Source organism: Bos indicus x Bos taurus, chromosome 11 (assembly GCF_003369695.1).
Source record: "Bos indicus x Bos taurus breed Angus x Brahman F1 hybrid chromosome 11, Bos_hybrid_MaternalHap_v2.0, whole genome shotgun sequence".
Classification (NCBI taxonomy): domain Eukaryota; kingdom Metazoa; phylum Chordata; class Mammalia; order Artiodactyla; family Bovidae; genus Bos; species Bos indicus x Bos taurus.
In genome coordinates, this window is record NC_040086.1 from 18,610,029 (window position 1) to 18,622,589 (window position 12,561).

Consider the following 12,561-nt stretch of genomic DNA (forward strand, 5'->3'; position numbering starts at 1 on the left):
GGTAATGAGAACAAAGAGGCACAAGAATGCAGATGACAGAAGAGCCTAATTCTCTGTTTTGCCTCTGAATCTATAAATGGTCTTATGAATGATTTGCAGGGAACAGAAACATGTCGTCTCTGAGCCTTAGTGACAACATACAACCTTCCATGCATCTACCTGTCTATGCTGCTCCATTAATGGACACATGTCTAAACAAAGGAGGCATCAAAGCACTGCAAGAGACCACTTGTCCCAAATTTCACTGCATTGTAGGAAGAGAAAGGGTAAACTTCTAAGTGTCCCACCTTCCTCAAACCCAATGTGCCTCTGCAGTTCAGACGTTATTAATCTTGGAGTTTTCTGTGAAGCAAAAACCAAAGGTAAAATAAATGCCAAACAGCTATTGCTGTCACTGCCTTCCCTGTAGTCACTTCGCTATCAGCTGTTGGCAGAGCAGACCGTGTAGGATGACGAGATCTGAGGAAGGGTGAGGGATGAGGTGTCAAGTCAGGGAACGAGGCCGCCCATACCAAGTGGCTCTGACACATGCAGCAGTGCCCATCAGCACACTGCATTACAGATAGATAGCCAACAAACAAACCTAACTGCAGCAACAGAAAGGAAGAGAAAGCAGAATACAAGAAATGATCAGCACATCTTCTTCCAAGCCCTCCCTCCTTCTCTCGCCCCAGACACACGTTCCTCAGTATTAACAGTGCCAGAAATTGCAGCAGTGATCAGGTTGTCAGGCCGAATATTCCTTTCCAAAGAAGATCCTGGTGGGTAAGCAGCCACCTAGGCACTCCCCTCATTGTCTACCGGGTCAGAATCTTCTCCAAGGTCAGCAGCCTTGCAGCAATGTCTTATCCTTAAGAAGTGGGAGTGCCATTTCTAGTTTCCCAGGAAAGCAACAGCACATCGTGGGACTTTTCAAAGTATGAATACACACACACACACACAATCAAAAAAGATACTAGGCCTAGTGTATGATGTAGGGGACAGTCTCCTATTCCTCTTGCTTGAAGCCCTATGCCTGCTACCTCGGCCTTGCTTACCATGACCATCTACACAAGCATTTAATCACACCGTCATATCCTTGACATGGTTAACATCAGTTTTAATGTCAGAGAAATATGTGTCCAGGCTATATTGAAAAAGCTTGAATTCCTAACCTGTTTTCAATGAGTTGTTTGTTTGTTTGCTGCATAAGGAGTCATTTATCCCATCCATGGAGAAATATGACCACCACCCACTCCCACCAGTCCACTTCCCAGGTTAGGATGGAAACATTTCCCCAGGAGACAGAGACAGAGTTCCTTCTGAAGACTGATCCATCCTAACCCTAAGGTGAAGAAAAATAAATATTATCATATTGAAATGTGAACCCCAATCTACTATCTATTGAAATTCTTCCTGATGAGTCTTCCAGGGCTGCCGTGGACAAAAGGAAAGAACGATATTTTCAAGCTGGTGGACAAGTGTAGGTAGGACTGGAGGACAATAAAGAAAAATACTTGCTCAGACTCTAAGATCTCTAATATCACTGAATCATGATCAGAAGAGTTATTTAGCCCCAGAGATTTGCAGCTCTGGGTCCAGGAGTGCCAGGGTCAGGGCACAAGGACTAAGAGAGGACTGCTGCCAGGGATACCACATGATGGCCCAGGACAAACCAGGGGTCTGGGCAGCCATTCAGGTTGTAAGTCTAACTGTCAGTACCCAGTACCTCTGCACTGAGAGCCCTGGGGGATGGCAAACCTCCTCAATGACTGCAGATTCAAACAAGGCACCAGAGGCAGGCATTTTTGATAGAGAAAGAGGGCTGGAAACCATTCAGTGCCTTGAACACATTCTTCTCTATTTCCTACTCTACTAAAAATAAGAGGAGACTCATGCTTCCACAACAGTGGGCTTTGTTAACAGGGAAAAACATGTAATTCTCAGAAATTTTGGCTGGAAGTAGCCTTATACATTTTCTATTCCAGGGGCTTTCAAATTTAACCTACAACAAAATCACCTGGATGCTTGTTAAACCAAATTGCTGGCCTTCCATAGGTCTAGGGTGGGGCTGAGTAATTTGCATTTGTAACAAGTTCTTTCAGCCTGTGTTCAGTTGACTCTTTTCGACCCCACGGACTGTAGCCCTCCAGGCAAGTTTCCAGGTGATGGTAATTATTATAATAGTCTAAGAGATTCCACTGTAAATTTTTTTAAAGGAGACAACTAAATTTAACAAATATTTATTAAGTACCTACGAGTGAGATTTTAGACCAACTATTAGAGACAAAAAGAATTTTACTTACTAATTCCAGAGTGATTAAAGATTTAAATGTTTTTAAAAGTTTATGAAACTGCAAGAATATAATTCCAGAGTTACTTTTAGGAAATGACAGCAAAGATAGACTCAATAAAAGAATATTATAAAATAAACCTAAAAAGGAATTTTTTCTATATAAAATTATTAAATGTCTTGTTGTTGTTCAGTCACCCAATCATGTCCGACTCTGCAACCCCATGGTCTGCAGCACACTAGGCCTCCCCGTCCTTCACCATCCCCTGGAGTTTGCCCAAGTTCATGTTCATTGCAATGGCGGTTAAATGTCTAAGCACCAAAAAAATAAAAATTATGATAAAATTTTAAATTTGAAAAAGAATTTGCAATTCATATGACAGATAAAATTCTATATTCTTAAAATGCAAAGAATCATCAGGAAATACAAACATCTTCAGAGAAATATTAACAGAGAAACAATTGGGCAATTTACAAAAAATAAATACAAATGGAAAATTAGTACATAAAAATATCACTGTTTACTACAGTAATAATGAAAATCAAACATTGCTTTTCAGTAGTGAGTTGACATATAAAAATATTAAATGCTGGCATGGTGGTGGGGTTCTATGCTGACTGGTGGGTGGCAAGGCCTGAGAAGTCAGAAATGTCCCAAACACGGTGCATTGCAAGAGAAAAATCCTAATACCAGTTATGAATTCATCCATGAATCAAGAACTGAGTAACCACATCAGAGGTTAGAGAGAAACCAACATTATCAGGAACAATGAACAACTAGGTTCTCACTCTAGGTCTATGAAATACCTGGGTTAGAATGTAAGACTAGTATGGGGGCTTCTAATAATTATTCATGCATTAAGCTATTATTGTGTGCCTACAGTGTGCTGGGGAGAAGGCAATGGCACCCCACTCCAGTACTCTTGCCTGGAAAATCCCATGGACAGAGGAGCCTGGTAGGCTACAGTCTATGGGATCGTGAAGAGTCGGACACAACTGAGCGACTTCATTTTCACTTTTCACTCTCATGCATTGGAGAAGAAAATGGCAACCCACTCCAGTGTTCTTGCCTGGAGAATCCCAGGGACGGGGGAGCCTGGTGGGCTGCTGTCAATGAGGTCACACAGAGTCAGACACAACTGAAGCGACTCAGCAGCAGCAGCACAGTGTGCTGTGTTCTGTGATCATTACTGGCAGTGCAAAGATGAATAGGGTACAACCTTTAAGTACTTTACCATGTCTATTGGGAGACACATTGAAGAGCCAATGCACTAGGAATTCAGTAAGGAATTCTTCTTAAAAGGAATGAGAGCCTTAACTAAATTTTGGAGGGCCAGGGTGCCTATAGTCAACAGAAACTGATAACTTCTTTTCAAATCTTCCTAAAGTCTACCCTACTTTGAATATAATTCTCCATTTTTAAAAAACTGGGAAACATTAAAGGAAATTTGAATGAGTAATTGTATTATGCAAGTCAACCCCACAAACAGCAATATAAACATAAAAATATATCATAAATAGCCAAGCCCATCTGCATTTATTTTGTTTCCTCCAATAGCACGTCACAACTCTATTTCCATGGCTCAAAAACAGCAAGTCAGTTTGGTCAAGTCAGACAAATAAAAGTCAAATAAGTTTTGAAAAAAGACACAATTGGAATATTTGATATTTTCATCCTATTATAGGAATAGCCTAAAACTTGATGTTTTTTCTGTTCATTAGCTGCTTGTTTTAATACTGATTCCCAAATCCCTTTCCACCACTATTTTATAAAATGCACAACTTTGCCTGAGTTAAATTGTGCACAGTATCTTACTACATCATCTTCCAATCATTAATTTTCATCAGAGAATGTCAGCAGGGAATTATGTCAGATTACTTGGACCTGATATTTTCTCATAAATCCATTCTAACCTCTATATACCCTTTCATTCTATCAGACATTTTCCATCTCTCTTGGAAGCTTAAATTTTTTTTCTTGAAATTAAAGCTGGCCTTATCCAAACTGTTCCCATCTTTATTTTTAACAAAGGCTTACTAAGTTCCAATTATTTGAAAAACACTGAATAAAATGTTAAGAGTTGGGGACAAATATTGTCTCTAATTTATAGTTAAAGTGGGATTTTCTGTGTAATTCTGGACAAAAGGCAGAAGTTATCCCCTGCTGACAAGGAGCTGTCCTCAGCTGGAGCTGGAGCCAGCCACCCCACAGCAGGACTTGTTAAGAGGCACAGTGCAGAGTTTTCACCAAGTGGTCGATCCCCCACTCACTAATCCTCGTATCCTGAAAGAAGAGAGGGGAGCCATGTGAGATGGGTGTTGCAGTATTTGTGAAGAAAAGATAGTGGGATCAGGGATGTTCCTCTCTCAAAAGCCAAGGTTGCCATTCATGAAGACTGGAGTTTCCAGAAAAAGCTAAAGACATCTAGTTTTCTGGCTGGAGGGTAGCTGAGCCACAGAGTCCTCAGGCCCTTGCTGGTGATGTCCTGAGAAGGAGCATCATACTAAGGGATTCTTGAGGGAGAGTTCTTTGGAGAACTCTAAAGGTTTGTTGTATTACCATTTTTGGTCTGCTTCCCCTACTGTGGAGAGGAGGAGGTGGGTGCTTCACCGATTTAAAGTTTAGAGCTTAATCTTGAACATAAAGGATGACGCTTCCTTCTGGTTTAGAGATCTGAATGATGGAGACCCCTGGAGCAGCCTATGCCATGGGAGTTTAAGGGTTTGGTATTTTAGACACCTTGTCCCAGCTCCCCACAACCCTCAGAGAAGGAAGATAAACATCTCAGCTCCACAGACAAGGGCAGAGATGGGCTGGGAAGCCCAGGCAGTTGCTGAACCAGTAGATGGGATGTCCAATCCAAAGAAGTGGTTGAGGTAGCTACTGCTGGAGAAGAAAAGATGAGACACATCTGCTTCTCTAGGGGATCCTTCAGTGACAGATAGAGCGGGGGTAAAGGTAAATGCCACTCAAAGCAAACCAAGCACACCATCTGGATGGAAATATTTATGCCAGCAGGTACCACCAGTATCAGCTAGAACCTGTCTAAGGCTAAGGGAGGACACCGATCCACCTCCAATCTGACACATGGGCACGACAAAAGATCTGCCTGCCACAGGCTTCCTTCTTGTCCACAACACCAGAGAAATTGGATTGGTGGGAAGGGAAGACTCAGAACTGGGTGTCAACCTGTGCCTCCTCCACATCCAGCTGCCAAAGCCACAGCTGGGGAGAAGATGAGATCCCATCAAGAGTAAGAGAAAAACTTTAAATACATAAGTCTCCAACTGCAAGCCATTATTCAATAAAATAAAAAGATTTATTTTATAGGTCAATGAGGCAATATCTATACACACAGAAACTTTAACATTTGCATCAAATATCTAGTTACTTCTACACATTTACAAAGTTGGCATTTCCCCCCCTCATTAAATTGTTCATCACCACCCCCATTAACCAGTGAATACAACTTGTAACTCAGAAAAGAGCATACAGCCTATTTTGCAACTGTTGTTGCTGTTTAGTCCCTAAGTCTTGTCCAACTCTTGTGACCACAGGGACTGTACCCTGCCAGGCTCCTTTGTCCATGGACTTTCCCAGGCAAGAATACTGGAGTGGGCTGCCATTTGCTTCTCCAAGGGGTCTTCCCACCCCAGGGACTGGACCCACATCTCCTGCACTGGCAGGCAGATTCTTTACCACTGAGCCACCAGGGAAGCCCATATTGGAATTCCTAAAAATAAAAATTGATCTTAGAAAATCAATATGGATCAAAGTATTCAAATGTATTTTGCATTCAGTTTTCCAAAATTTTATGTCTTTAATGTATCCTTTAAAATTATTCACACTAATAATAAATGTTGTATATCAGGAAAAATGTATTTGCTGTAGAAGTAAAATGAAGCAATGAAATAAAGAATGTGAAAAATATTGCTTCTTGAATGCATCCCTGCAAAAGTTATTTGTGTTTAAGTAAAACAGATTGCTCTAGTATGGCTAGTTTGGCTGCAAAAAGAAGAAATAAAATTGCAAGTAAAGTGAAATGTACTTTAAAAATACAGTATCTTGAATCTCAGGACTGATGGTGTATTTTCAAGAGGTTTCCAGATACTCAAAGCAGAGAAGACCTATAATCTCTCCCTTAGGGCATCTCATTTTCTCTGTGGATGCTTGCTCCATTCTCAGCTCTTCACTGAAGAGAAGCCTTATGGTTTGTACTGATTCATATGTTTGCTCCAACTCTCAGGATCCTCACCCTTTGACCTCAGGAGTAACTGGAAACTTCCCTTTATGTTTCTTAATTCAAATAAACAAGTGAGAAAAGTGTATTGGTTAGTGTTTTTGTTCCCAACCTTGTGATAATAGCCAAAGCAGACATGGGCTATCCTTGGGTCCCCATCCACCAGTCTTTTCCAGCAAGAGGGGGAGATGTAGTACTTAAAGAAACTAAGTTTCCAGTGACATTTGGGTTCCCATGAGATATATTACATAAAGTATTCTGATTCTTTTGGTATATGATGCATGGTTTTATTGTTCACTGAATTTTTTTACAGGTAAATCAGCCTTTTAAAAATCTTATAAGTTCACTTTGAGGCTGAAATTGAAGTCTTTTTTTTTTTAAGAAAACATTTTCATTCATATGTTGGACCATGGCATCATTCTCATTAAAGGTCTCAAAGACACCACAGGTCATCTACCCCAACTTTTCTCACTTGCTGCTGCTGCTAAGTCGCTTCAGTTGTGTCCAACTCTGTGCGACCCCATAGATGGCAGCCCAGTAGGCTCCTCTGTCCCTGGGATTCTCCAGCCAAGAATTCTGGAGTGGGTTGCCAGTTCCCCCAATTTTACCATGGTTCTAAATTTTTTTACTTACAAGCAAATCAGTTATCCATGCTGCACTGTGCTCAGTTGCTCAGTCGTATCTCTTTGAGACCCCAGGGACTGTAGCCCTCCAGGCCCCTGTGTCCATGGAATTTCCCAAGCAAGACTATTGGAGCAGGTTGCCATTTCCTCCTCCAGGGGATCTTCCTGACTCAAGGATCGAACCCATGTCTCCTAATTGGCAGGCAGATTCTTTCCCGCTGAGCCACCTGGGAAACTCATGTATCCATAGTAGAACCCAGTTTACAGACACTATCATATTACTGATAAAACAGCACTTAGGTCACCTGAAGAAACTGCTCGTGGCTCTACATGCTGAAAACCACTTCCCTCATGGAAAAGAGAGCCCAAAAACCACAAAAGAAATCCCAGTCAGAAGGAAACTCTTTCTGTCATCTAACCTAACCACATCCCTTCATTCTTTACTCAGAGAGAAATAATTTTCTTGAATGAGTAAAAAAAGCAACATGCCCTTTCTTACACAGCTATCAGTTACTGAGTGCATACTGAGTTCAAACTTCTTTTGTTAAATATTGCTGGATTTGACTCAAATTGTAGAAGTCCTCTTGAGCTCAATTCTTCCCTATCTTAAACAGTGCTCAAGATCAACTACTAGAGTCCCATTGCTGCTAAGCTGCTTCAGTTGTGTCCAACTCTGTGCGACCCCATAGACAGCAGCCCACCAGGCTCCCCCGTCCCTGGGATTCTCCAGGCAAGAACACTGGAGTGGGTTGCCATTTCCTTCTCCAATGCCTGAAAGTGAAAGGGAAGTCATTCAGTCGTGTCCGACCCTCAGTGACCCCGTGGACTGTAGCCTACCAGGCTCCTCTGCCCATGGGATTTTCCAGGCAAGAGTTCTGGAGCGGGGTGCCATTGCCTTCTCCGTTAGGAGAATCCAAAACGCCTGTCCTTTTGGACACAACCCTTTTGTTTCATGTAGCACTGTTGGCTTAACCTCATGAAATAACTCTTAATAGGAAGACAAGAATCTGTGGCCTCCAAACTTAAATGTAAGTTTGGGGGTTTTTTTGTTGTTGTTTTTTCCATATGATTAGCCTGATTGTAACAGATCAACCAAAATATAAGAATGTGTTTTTATTCCTTCTAACTTTTGAGGGGAAAATGACCAGACTGTGAACTATATTTAATTAACAATGCCATATTTATTTCACAATGGTATTTACCAACTGACACACAAAATGAATATGCATCAGGAGAATATTAAAGATGATTTACTTGCAATCTGTTTGAGGTAATGAGGCTCAGTAGCAAAAAGACTGTGGGAATGAATAACACACATTCTAGAATTTCTCTACCAATAGGTAGTAGTTTCCAAGGGAAGAAAGACTGATGGGGAGGACCACATTACACAGTTGGGTAGGTTCTAGAGAAAGACCAGAAGCCAATAATCTAACTGCAGGTCACTAACTCAGTTTTAATCAATTTGTAAGTGAAATAAACCCAAAGGACAGACCAATCCAAGGAAAAGTTGATTTTAAAAAGTGAGAAAGATTCTGTATTCTTTACATTTATAAAAGAGATACATTACTTTTCATGACTAAAATAAATGTTTTTAAAGAAAATTATCTAAGATTCTTGTTTTCCCTGGGGATACTGTTTAATTCTGAAAGGTTGTTGTTGAATCACGCGAAGACACTGGGATTCTTGGCCCCCGGAGAAGAATTCAATCCGGGGCCAGAGATGAGGCTTGATCGCTCAGAGCTTTTGTGTAATAAAGTTTTATTAAAGTATAAAGGAGATAGAGAAAGCTTCTGACATAGGCATCAGAAGGGGGCAGAAAGAGTACCCGCTTGCTAGTGTTAGCAATGAAGTTATATACTCTCCAATGAATCCAAAGAATGTCTGGAGGTTGTAAAGACCTCACCAGACCTACTCCCATAATTTACATTTTAAGATAACAGAATTAGCCAGAAGGTTTAATCCAGAGACTGTCCTCAGATAGGATACATTATTGTTATATAATCCTAAGGAATGTAGAGAAGGGAAAAAAAAAAAGTTTGTCCTTTCTTCCTCCTTGAGAATTCCAGACCCCTCTCTCCTTGGGGACCCCTAGACTCCTTATCAACCTGCCTAGGAAATGACTCTCTCAATTCCAAAAGAATATTCAGACTGTACATCAGAAAGCATTTCTGAGACATTTCCTTCCAAGTTTAAACATCTGTGATTTTTGTGGCCTTTCACCTGGAGAAATCATATAGCTGATTCAGCTTTTCCACTTCCTATGACACCTGGCCATGTCTCAGATTTAAGTCATACTTGGGCTTCAACTCTTCTGAGTGATTTCTGGTCTTATATCAATGTTAGCCCTTATTCAGTCATTCTTAAGTCAAAGGTAAAGTTCTATAAATATGAGAATCAGGCCAGCATTTCAGAAAATCAAAGACAAGGAAACCCAGGTGGGCACAACATGGGCACATTCCTTCCCTGTATAACCAAATGTGCTGTCCTGTTAATTTCCCTGCTGGCACCTTCTCCAACTCTGCTTCACCTCCCTTCTTAGGTCTAATACACCCTCTCAATATTGTTTGGATTAAGCAATCACTCATAAAAAGAAGAATATGATCTCTTTTCTGAATAAGAAAAAATATTACTATATATAGCTCTCCTCATTTAAAAAAAAAAAGTATTTCTCTACATTTTTTAGACGTGCATACTTTTTTATTCAGAAAAACTGCAGCTAGGAAAACATAGAGGTCAGAAAGTTAGACTGCTACCAGTTTGCCAAACAGTGCTCTATAATCTCGGGATAAAGTGTGTTCATGCACCCGGCCTACTACATCTATGACAGCGGCCAGTCCAGGAAGCAAATAGGAAACGCTTTATGTATCGGTCTCATTGACCTCCATCTGAATAAACAGAGAACCTAAGGAAAAACTAAACCCTTTCTACACAAACACATCTTCAACAGAGAATTCCAGACCCTCATTTAAACCCTATTGCTGCTGCACCTAAACTCTATCCACATAAAAATCACAGAGCACTTGTGGCTTCTGTCCCAAGGGCAGGAGAATGTCTTTCTTCAGAGCTAAAGGATCAAAAGGCCATAATAAAACAAAAGGGGTAGGATGAACCAGAGCCAGTAATCTAGACAATCAGGTCACCCAAAGAAGCAGAGTCTGAGGCAGTCCTGAGAAATGAGACCATAATTCCAAGTGATACAACAGCCAAGGAAATAAAAAGATGATGGCAAGTCTAGCGAGTAATCTGAAGCCAGTCTAGGTGACTAAAAACCACAGGATCTTATCCAATACATGGTTTTGACCTGCTCTCAAGGACAGGATGCCCAGGTGAGGGACTTCTCTGGTGGTCCAGTGGTTAAGAATCCACCTTGCAATGCAGAAGACATGAGTTTGATCCATGGTTGGGGAACTATGATCCCACATGCCACAGATCAACTAAGCTCACACACAGCAACTACTGAGCCCCCAGCCATGAGTCCCTGCGCTGCAACAGAAGATCTTGAGCACCACAACTAAGACCCAACACAGCCAAAAAAATAAATAATCAAAAAACAAATAAAGAGAGCCAAGTGATCCAATTGCATTTGGAGGACTATGGTTAATGCAGAGATTATCTGATTTATCTCACTATTAATTTAGACACAGTTGTTGTTTAGTTGGTAAGTCCCAACTGTCCCTCATTTAGTTGTCCCTTGTTTAGTTGGTAAGTCCCAACTCTTTTGCAGTTCCATGGACTGCAGCCTGCCAGGTGCCCATGTCCCAGGATTTCCCGGGGAAGAATACTGGAGTGGATTGCCATTTCCTTCTCCAGGGGATCTTCCTGACCCAGGGATCGAACCCTCATCTCCTGGTTGGCAGGTGGATTCTCTACCACTGAGCCATTTGGAAAGTCCAGCAATTGGTCTAATTCTCAAATAATAAGAATGCATCTACTCCTGCATTTATCCATAAGCTTTTGTGTGACACCGGTAGCTGTCTATCCAAATCCTTTCCACCATCTAACCTGACAAAATGGCAAAATAAAATTCTCATTTTCTTGTCAGACAGTTCAGTCGCTCAATTGTGTCTGACTCTTTGCGGCCCCATGAATCGCAGCACGCCAGGCCTCCCTGTCCATCACCAACTCCCGGAGTTCATTCAGACTCAAGTCCATCGAGTCAGTGATGCCATCCAGCCATCTCACCCTCTGTCGTCCCCTTCTCCTCCTGCCCCCAATCCCTCCCAGCATCAGAGTCTTTTCCAATGAGTCAACTCTTCTCATGAGGTGGCCAAAGTACTGGAGTTTCTTTACATCATTACCAGCTTTATATCATTCCTTCCAAAGAAATCCCAGGGCTGATCTCCTTCAGAATGGACTGGTTGGATCTCCTTGCAGTCCAAGAGACTCTCATGAGTCTTCTCCAACACCACAGTTCAAAAGCATCAATTCTTCGGTGCTCAGCTTTCTTCACAGTCCAACTCTCACATGCATACATGACCACTGGAAAAACCATAGCCTTGACTAGACAGACCTTTGTTGGCAAAGTAATGGCTCTGCTTTTGAACATGCTATCTAGGTTAGTCATAACTTTCCTTCCAAGGAGTAAGCGTCTTTTAATTTCATGGCTGCAGTCACCATCTGCAGTGATTTTGGAGCCCAGAAAAATAAAGTCTGACACTGTTTCCACTGTTTCCCCATCTATTTACCATGAAGTGATGGGACCAGATGCCATAAGGGTGGTGTCATCTGCATATCTGAGGTTATTGATAGCTCCTGGCAATTTTGATTTCAGCTTGTGCTTCATCCAGCCTGGTCTTATTTTTGTTGACTGTATAGAGCTTCTCCATCTTTGGCTGCAAAGAATATAATGAATCTGATTTCAGTGTTGACCATCTGGTGATGTCCGTGTGTAGAGTCTTCTCCTGTGTTGTTGGAAGAGGGTGTTTGCTACAACCAGTGCATTCTCTTGGCAAAACTCCGTTAGCCTTTGCCCTGCTTCATTCCGTATTCCAAGGCCAAATTTGCCTGTTACTCCAGATGTTTCTTGACTTCCTACTTTTGCATTCCAGTCCCCTATAATGAAAAGGACATCTTTTTTGGGTGTTAGTTCTAAAAGGTCTTGTAGGTCTTCATAGAACCATTCAACTTCAGCTTCTTCAGTGTTACTGGTTGGTGCATAGACTTGGATTACTGTGATATTGAATTGTTTGCCTGCAATTCTAAATGGCTGCATGACACAGTTACAGTGACTGATATTCAAACTGAGGATTTCTGTTATTGGAAAGAAATGATTCCCAACTCCATACAAGCCACACAACACTGTTTCCTCTTCATACTGCCTGGAATGCTGAAGTGAGAGTCACTTAGAGACCATACATCCAAAAGCATGATAGCAAAGCCTATACACCAAAGACGTGCAGATGGAAAAGAACAGGACTCTGCTGGC